This window comes from Pipistrellus hanaki, assembly GCF_964339955.1.
Source record: "Pipistrellus hanaki genome assembly, chromosome: 3".
Classification (NCBI taxonomy): Eukaryota; Metazoa; Chordata; class Mammalia; order Chiroptera; family Vespertilionidae; genus Pipistrellus; species Pipistrellus hanaki.
Window position 1 is genome coordinate 178002006 of NC_140505.1, and position 9623 is coordinate 178011628.

The following is a 9623-nucleotide window of genomic DNA, read 5'->3' on the forward strand; positions in this document are numbered from 1 at the left end:
TTGTATGTCTCTCCGTTTATTTGGCCTTTTAATATCTCTCAATAAACTTTAATAATTTTTCCCCATAAAGGCTTTCATGTCTTAGATTTCTTTCTAGGAGTTTTGTATTTTCTATGCTATGGTAAGTTTTATTTTTTTAATTATTTTTTATTCTAACTGGTTGTTGCTGGTTATACATATACTAAGGGCCCAGTGCACAAATTCATGCACCTTGAAAGGAACTGTAGGCCTTGAGGCTGCAGTGGGCACAGGGGCAGGTGTAGGCCCATCCTTTGTGGCCCTGCCCGGCCTCTCCCACGGCAGCCCCTGGTCCCCTGTCTGCCTGCAGCCCCGCTCCCGCTGCCACTTCTCCCATGCGCTGATGGTGCTGGCCCCGCTCACACCTGTTGACAGTGCGGAGTGATTGGGCCTGGCACCAGCAGCGGAGCTAGCATGTCGGTGGGTGTGAGCAATGGGGACTGGCACCGGGTGCCGGCAGCAGGTGCAAGTGGCAGCGCCAGCAGTGAGTGTGAGCAGGGCCAGCACTGGCAGCAGGTGCGAGTGCCCAGTGGGACCACTGCGCATGGGAGCAAAGAATTTCCAGTAACCACCAGAGGCTCGCCCCAAAGACAGCCCACCTTGGTCTGCTGCCCCCACTCACCTGCTCTACCATCCCACTGCAGCCAATGCCCACCATGTTCCATGCGCTCCCCCTGGTGGTCAGTGCATGTCATAGCAACCGGTTGTTCGGTTCTGCCATTCGGTCTATTTGCATATTAGCCTTTTATTATATAGGATTGTTACTACGTGTTGATTTTTGGATCCAGCAACCATGCTAAACTTTTATTAGTTCTAAGAATATATTTAGATGTCCTTTTGAATTTTTATATAATTATATCATCTGCAAATAGTGAAGCTTTCTTCCTTTCTGATCCTTTTACCTTTAAAAACATTTCTTCTTACGTGTCTGCAGTGGCTAAGACCTGGAGTATAGTAAAGAACTGATAGTGAACATCCTTGTCTCAGCCTCGATTTAAAGGGAAGGCTTTCAACATTTCAGTTCAGTATTTTTTCCCCCAAAAAAAGTCCTTTGTCAGGTTAAGGAGAGATTCCCTTCAAGTTGGCTAATAGTTTTAATATGAATGGATGTTGAATTTTATTACTTTCTATCTATTTAAATGGTAGAATGTTTTATTTTTAATGTTAATGTATAAAATTGTGGTAGTTGGCTTTTTAATATTCAACTGATCTTTAATTGCTAGGAAAAACCCAACTTTGTCATGGGTGTGTGTGCATGCACTCGTGCATTTTAATACATTGTTGGACTCAATTTGCCAATGTTCTGTTTAGATAATTTACGCCTATATTGATGAGTGAAATCGGCCTATATATTCCTTTCATGTCTCGTCGTGGTATCAAGGTTAGACTAACCTCATGTAATGAGTTTTTCAATTGTCTGGAAGAGTTTCAGATTGGGCCTTGTCTTTTTTTTTCTTTCTTTTTTTCTTTTTTAACATTATTGACTTCACAGAGGAAGGGAGTGGGCGCGAGAGAGAGGAACATCAATGATGAAATAGAATCATTGATTGGCTGCCTCTTGCACGTCCACACTGAGGATCGAGCCTGCAACCCAGGTATGTGCCCTTGACTGGAATCAAACCTGGGACCCTTCAGCCCGCAAGCCCATGCTCTATCCACTGAGCTACACCAGCCAGGGCTGGACCTGGTCTTAAAGCCATTTGTCATTAAGAGAAGAATTTTAACTATTGCTTCCACTTCTTTAGGGGTTGTGGGATCATAAAGATCTCATGCTGAGTCAGTTTTGTATATGTGCTGCCGAAGCAAGCACACAGCCAGTTTTGATTAATAAATTTTTCTAGTGATTTCTCCATTTCATCTTAGTTTAAAATTGTTTATATATGAAGCCATGTTACTTTTACATTTTTAGTTTCCACAGCACCTGTACTTATGAGCCTTTCTCATTCCTATTAGTTTATTTGCACCTTTTAAAAAATTAAAAAAATAAATATCCCAGAGCTTCAAATATATAACCCAATTGTTATTTTTAAAGTTACTTCCAAATGCCAGGGTGTGTTATATATTTGTTTTTTTGTTTTTGGTGGAGATGCTGGGGACTGAAGTGTTATAGTTTATTAGCATTTTGTAGAGAATATGAGCTATAAAGTTTCAGTTTTCTGAAATGAAAATAGCTTTATGATTTATCACGTGATCAGTTTTCATGCATGTTCCATATACTTGAGAAGAATGTGTGTTCCCCAATAGTGGAGTATCATGTCTATTAAATAAAACTTGTTAGTTGTTCTGTGTCAATCTTTATACTGATTCACCTTTTGCTTGATTTCTAATTTCCTGAAGTCTCACAATCTGATTATGATAGATTTTTCATTGTCTCTTGAAGTTATCATTAATTTTCTTTCTTTTTTGGCTTTATTATTAGATACATACTAATTTAGAATTCTGTCTTCCCTGATGAATTTTGGACCCTTTATATTATAACCATGTAGGGACTCATTAGTTTTGCTATTTTTGTTACTATTGCAAGATTTGGGTTAGTCTTTATCTGAATATCTTAGATCTGTCTTTGGTCTTATATTTTGAATTTACAGGAGACACGCTCAAAGGACCAAAGAGAAACTATCTTTTTAATTGCATAGGTTTGTACATATATATATATATATATATTTTGCGTTATTACTTTTATTAGTTATTGTATTATCTATTTGTATTACAACTGCCTGCACATTTATATTTATTGTGATTACAAATATAAGTTGGGTTTATTTCTTTGTCCTTATCATAAATTATATCTTTTTTGGGAGTGGGAGGGGTTATTTCCCCCTCTTATTTGTTGATGTGTTTTTTTTAATATCTTCACCAGATGTTTTTATTTATTCTCAGAGATAAACAGATGTGAGATAGAAACATCCAACAGTTGCCTCTTGTGCATATCCTAACAGGCATTGAACCTGCAACCTAAGTATGTGCCCTGACTGGGAATAATCAAAATGCAGCCTTTTGGTGTATGAGATGACTCTGCACCAACTGAGCCACTTGGCCAGGGCTTTATTTCAATGAGTTTTATTTGGTTTACAAATCTTCTTGTTTGTTCTCTCTGTAATCTTTTGCTCATTGTTCGAATTTTCTGTGCTTCTATTCCTTTACAAATTACTTTTGCCTTTAGAGTCCTTGCGAGTGATTCCACTGTTGTATACCCTGTGTTGTTTTTCTCTCATGGTGCCATTTTCCTCGAGTTTAATGGCATTTTAAACTTACTTTCCTTGGGAAATAGGAATTATTTGAAGCGTGGATTGAAATTGAGGTCCTGAGGAGTTTGCTCTGCCAGACACTGCAGGGGGAGCTACCAGCCTGAAACCACTTGGCCAGCTTGAAGGTTGTGGTTTTCAGGTCACAGACCTGGAGAGTGGGCCTGTGTGGATTTGTGGGAGCTGGTGACCTATCCCCCTCACCCAGCACAATGGAGGCAGGCAGATTTCCTAGCTGCTCGCTTTTCTGTGTGGCCCTTCTGGACTCCGCGAGCCTCATGGACTCCGCTGCTGCTCTCATGGTCTCTAGATCAACAGTCTCAGGGAAGAGTGAGATCTGGTACTGGCTCACCTCACAGGTTTCCTCTCTTCACCTCATTTGGGAGCTTTGCAATGGCTTTCATGTCAACTCAGTGATATATTTTAAGATATTATGTATTGTTTAATATTAATTTACAGTGTTGCTTATATTTTTCCAGCATTTGGTTTATAAGCTGGGGGTTATCAAGAGTATCTAGACTGCCTTTCAATTGGAAATGAAGTCCAAGTTAAAATTGCTTTTTTTTTTTGCCTTCGATGTAAGTAGGAAACATGGTAGTCTGTAGTCTATACAGAATTCCAGGGTGCCACGCTCTCTGCTTTGCACTGTCCAACATAGCACCTTTATGAGACTGCAACTTGCAAGGTTAGAAATGTACAGAAGCCATTCTTTGGTTATCCTCTTCCTCTAAAAGAATGGCTCTGCCATTTCCTTAGATGGCTGCTAGCCCAATATTACTCCTTTGTGTTCTTTGATTAGTCATTGCTTTGGTCTGAAAAGAGGATTTGGATCTGATTTCTTGTAAACATAGCACTGGGGATTATATATGCATGAATAAGCCTCTTGGCATACCTATACTGGCTGAAGGAACTGTCTGTTATGACTTATCTTTTGCCCAGCAACTAGTTTTAAATCAATTACCCGGTGTTTAAGGTTTGAAAATACCTTCCATTCACATGTACTCTGAAATTGAACTCTGGAAAAGGTACAAAAGACACAAAATTGTTACTGTTTTTTTAGAGGACAAAGTCGACCTAAATTATACCTTAGAGGCCAAAGTTTACGCTGTAGTGCCATAAATTTCTAATCTTATTTCTGTGGAAGATGGAGAAATTACCTGTCAAACGTGTAACTTCCACCCCCAAAACTAATCCATGGACATTAGGTTATATAGACAGAGCCAGCACATACCTGACTTTTTGGGCATGAACACTTGCTGGCATAAACCTTGGCATAGGAGTTCTTAGAATACATTACCTCGCACAAGTCTCTAATATGCAGTGCAAATTAGAGAAAACAGAAAACTTTCTGGAAGCAGGGTCAGGGAAACCTGTAACTATACTGTTGCACAAGTTTACCTTTAAGAAAGGTGATGGCCAGAAGCCAGAGAAATTAACCCATCCCAATGTCAGCTGTGGTACATGACTTGAAGGGATTCTGCCTTAGTTTTAAAATCCTAAAAATCAGGTATAAATAATAAGTCTTGAAATAAGTTATCTAAGGGGCTCCTGTCTGTCCCTTCTCTGCCTCATAATAATAGAGATGGAGGATCCAAGATGGCTGCTCGGGTATACACCTAGCCGCAGCAGCTCACAACAATTTCAAGGGAATACAACTAAAATGTAGAGTGGACATTGCCCAGAGCTACAGGTAGTCGACTGACTGAAAACTCTACAATAGGAAGGAGGGAGAAAACCAGAAGGAAAATCAGAGGAGCTGAAAAAAAGCCTAAGGTACGGAGACATGCTGCGCGCTCGCATGCACGCGCACGGAGAGGTCGCAGCCGGAGAGGAGGAGAGGGCTGGGTGCTGCCTGGCGTTCCCTAGCAGGAAGGAAATAGAACCCCCAGCCTGGGCTGAACCCCCGAACCGGCAGCGCTGAGCCCCAAGTTATGGGCCAGACCCTGGGGACCCAGGCTCCGGCAGGGGGAGACAATCCCGGGGGACGGCGAAATGCGGGGCCCCCGGAGTCGCGCGCACATGGCGCGCAGAGAACTGAATGTTGACTCTGATGCTGGATTACCCTAGCCGGAAGAAACAAAGCCTCCGGCGGCAGCTCTGAGCCTCATCCAGACCGCCCCGAACTCCAGGTCTGGGCCAGTCCCTGGGGACCCAGGCTCGGGCAGGGGGAGACGGAGCTGTGATGTGGAGTCCTGGGAGCGCGGCGAAAGGCCGAGCCCCCGGAGTCGTGCACACTGTGCGCAGAGGACAGTCTGTTGACTCTGATCCTGGATTCCCCTAGTGGGAGGGAGAAAGAAAGCTCCAGACTGGAGGAACGCCACGAGGAGCAGGAGCCCCTGCCAGACACCGGCCAGCCGGGCGCCAGCAAGGAGCCGGGCGACGGGGCCCCCCGGGGGGGGGGGGGTGCCCCTGAGCCTTCGACTGCTGAGCGCGGGCAACGGAGCCAAGGACGGGGGCTGCTTCCTGGGCGGCGCCGACCCTGGCAACAGGCTGGAGCAGCGCGGGAGCCCGCGGAGAACAAAGGGGTGCCACAGGCCAACCTGCTGAGCTCCCAGGACAAGGAGGAAGAAACCAAAGAAGTTCTCAATGTGAAGAAATCAAGTGAGAGCAAATGATAGTAAAATTACTTAAGAAAGAATACAAAGAAGATCTTGAAAAATCAAAGACTAAGTCAGAACTCAACGCACCAGCCAACATTGCAACATAAATGCGTTTTGTTTTGTTTTTTAAAAAGAAAAAAAAAAGAGAAAAAAGGGGCAGAATGTTGGAACAGCGGCGACCAGGCCTAGAGTGGCCAGGCACAAGGCAGTGGCAGCTGGGCCCGGAGCAGCAGTGGCCAGGCCCCAGAGCAGCAGCAGCCAGAACAAGAGCATCAACGGCCAGCACTGGAGCAGCCAGACCTGGGGCAGTGGCAGCCAGGCCTGAGGCAGAGGCGGCCAAGCCCAGGGTGGCCAGTCCAGGAACACCCAGACACGGAGTGGCTGGGCCCGGAGAAGCCCGGCCCAGAGCAGCTGGGTTGGGAGCAGCCAGGCCCAGAACAGCAGTAGCCAAGCACGGAGCATCCAGGCTGGGAGCGGCCAGGCTCGGAGCAGCCGGGTCGGGTGCGGCCAGGCCCGGAGCAGCGGCGGCCAGGCTGGGAGCGGCCAGGCCCGGAGCAGCTGGGTCTGGTGTGGCCAGGCCTGGAGCAGCGGCTGCCAGGCTGGGAGCGGCCAGGCCCGGAGCAGCCGGGTCTGGTGCGGCCAGGCCAGGAGCAGCGGCTGCCAGGCTGGGAGCAGCCAGGCCCGGAGCAGCAGCTGCCAGGCTGGGAGTGGCCAGGCCTGGAGCAGCCGGGTCTGGTGTGGCCAGGCCCGGAGCAGCAGCTGCCAGGCTGGGAGCGGCCAGGCCCAGAGCAGCCGGGTCTGGTGCGGCCAGGCCAGGAGCAGCGGCTGCCAGGCTGGGAGCGGCCAGGCCCGGAGCAGCAGCTGCCAGGCTGGGAGCGGCCAGGCCCGGAGCAGCCGGGTCTGGTGCGGCCAGGCCAGGAGCAGTGGCTGCCAGGCTGGGAGCGGCCAGGCCCGGAGCAGCAGCTGCCGGGCTGGGAGCGGCCAGGCCCGGAGCGGCCGGGACCGGAGCAACCGGTCCCAGAGCAGCCGGGTCGGGTGCGGCCAGGCCTGTAGCAGCAACAGCCAAGTCTAGAGCAACTAGGTCGGGAGCAGCAGTGACCAGACCTGGAGCAGCTGGTTGTGGAACGAACCAGAGCAACAGAGGCCAGGCCCCGAGCAGCCAGGCCCGAAACAGCTCGCTCCTTGCCTGTACCTGCCCACGGCTGCCTCTCAGACATGGCTGGAAACTTTTGCGGGAACTTGAGGGTCTGCTGAATCAAGTGATGAAGGCTTAGATCTGGATGTATTGAGTTAGTATAGCGCTGGGGTGTTGATCTGTGAGTGCCTTGGGTGGGGCCTGGATGAGGCTGGTTGACCTATTTGAAAATGTCTTTTGTGTGAAGTGTATCATTGGGCATGTGGACGTATTATTGATATGAGAAAATGCTAAGTAACAGATTTACTATCTGAAAAGGGATTTACTATCGGGGAAAGGGAGGGAGGAAGAGACTGAACATAAACTGTGCACCTATGGATGAGGACAATGGGGGATGGGGAGGGGGCAGAGGGTGGGGTGGGAACCTGGTGGAGGGGGGAAGAAATGAGGAACCTTTGTAATAATATGAACAATAAAGATTGATTTTAAAAAAAATAAAAATAAAAATAAAAGCAGGAGCATTGAAAAAAAAAAAAATAAAAAAAAATAATAGAGATGCTTTACTCCAGAGAGAATTTTACTATTTTACCTTCCGAGTTTCATATAATTAGGTATGAGGATGTTTTAAGCTATTTGTATTTCTCTTCCTCCTGTCGTATAGTATCTATTATTTTCATTTCTTAAAAAAAAAAAAAAAAAAGCCTTATTGCCTGTTTCTGGATGGCCTTTGTGGGTTAAAGGTATACTGGTTATCTTTAATAATGCTAACTGAACATACTTATGAGAGTCCAACTAAAAGGATTTCCTACAGCAATAGCAATTAGGCATGAAATATGGGGAAAAAATAGTTTCTACCATTTGCTAAGAATGAACTCTTGCAGTGCAAGATTTTTTTAAAAAAATCTTAGTGAAAATTATTTTATCAACAGTCCCAAACAAGAGAATATTTGTTGCTTTATGTGATAAAATATACTTTTTAGCCACTCATATATAAGTGATACTAAGTTAAGAGCTACACCAAAAGCTAGTCTATTTTAAGTGCATATTTTTGGTACCTCTGAATTAGATAATTTATATTTTAATTTTTATATATATTCTATCTATGACTTAGTCTGTAAGCCCATTTCTCTCTTGGATATTTATAAAAGCAGTATGTACAAACTTATTTAAAACACACACACACACTTGTAGGTTAATGTAGGAACTTACATACTTATGACATTCCAGAGGGGATGAAAACATACTCAATTCAATGCAACATAAGCTAAGAAAGACTCCATCACTACCTCTTGCTTGTGTAAAAGGAGATTATGTAGCTAGCACATGCAGAACGCTAAGATTCTCTCAGAGTATGACAGTCATATAACCCAAAGTGACCTAGTTTTACCTACTTTAAAGCTTTTAGTCAGGACTACCAGCGAATTATTCAATTTAGAAATTTGTTTTGGTATATCTTAAAATTTTTAAGTTGTCTAATTTTTCTTTATCTTGATGCTTAAACATAACACAGTCTTTGAACTACGTAAGACCAAATGCTTTTTATCAATTATATAGTGACATACTACCTGGGTCAAATAGAAGATATTTCAAAAATACACTGATATGTATCAAAAGCCTAAAAATTTTGCCTATTTGTTAACCCATCTGTTAACCCTGCAATTCTACTTCTAAGAAATTATTTTAAGAAAACAGTCATGGATGTACACAAGATTCAGTGAAGTATTGTTTATAACTGTGAAAAGATGTATACAGTCAAAATGTCCTAGAGAGGATTAAATAAATTATGCTTCAGCCACACGATAGAATAATAGAGGAATAAAATTAGGAGACTATGTTTGTAATATATTCCGTGAAAAAAAAAAAAAGCATATTATGAAACAGTATGCAAGCAAGTAGGAACCTATTTTTATAAAAATATACATATTTGGCAAAGTAAAAGGACAAATGATATTTACCAAAATATTAACACTGGTCATTTCAACATCATAATAGAATGAAGGCCGTTTCACCACTCCTCCATTTTTGCTTATTTGTTCTCTGTGCTATTTTTTAAAGGGGAGGGGAAGTTATTAACCTCAGATTATCCAAATATGCCCTCATAGGCGCCTTCTGGCAATGTAAATGTTTCTGTTCAGCCTATATGTGGCAAACTGCTTCTACCTTAAAAATATGAGCGTCCTTCCAAGATCACATTCTCTCAAATACCCTTTTTGGCAAAATGTACAATAGCAATTATTGATTTTTTTTAAAAACCACACAAATTAATTATCACCTAAAAGATGAAAAAATACAAATCCTTATTTCAAAAAAGGAACAACCCAAATACATACTACTAAATTATGCAAGGTTACATTATCTAGGTTTCGTTTATTGCAAAGATCAAGACAGCACACTAGAAGCTGGCGGCTTCTCTCACACCGTTCACAGCACGCACTCAACTCTTCATTCCGTCCACTCACCATGCAGAAAAGGTCAGTGTACACACAATGACGTCTGATGCTTCTTGGTTCCCATAGTATAACCGGAAACTTGACATTTCAGTTAAAAAGATAAAATGAGGACATTTACCATCAGACTATAAAGTAGTCCCTCTTCTGGAAGAGGATAGTGAGATATGTTTTGGAA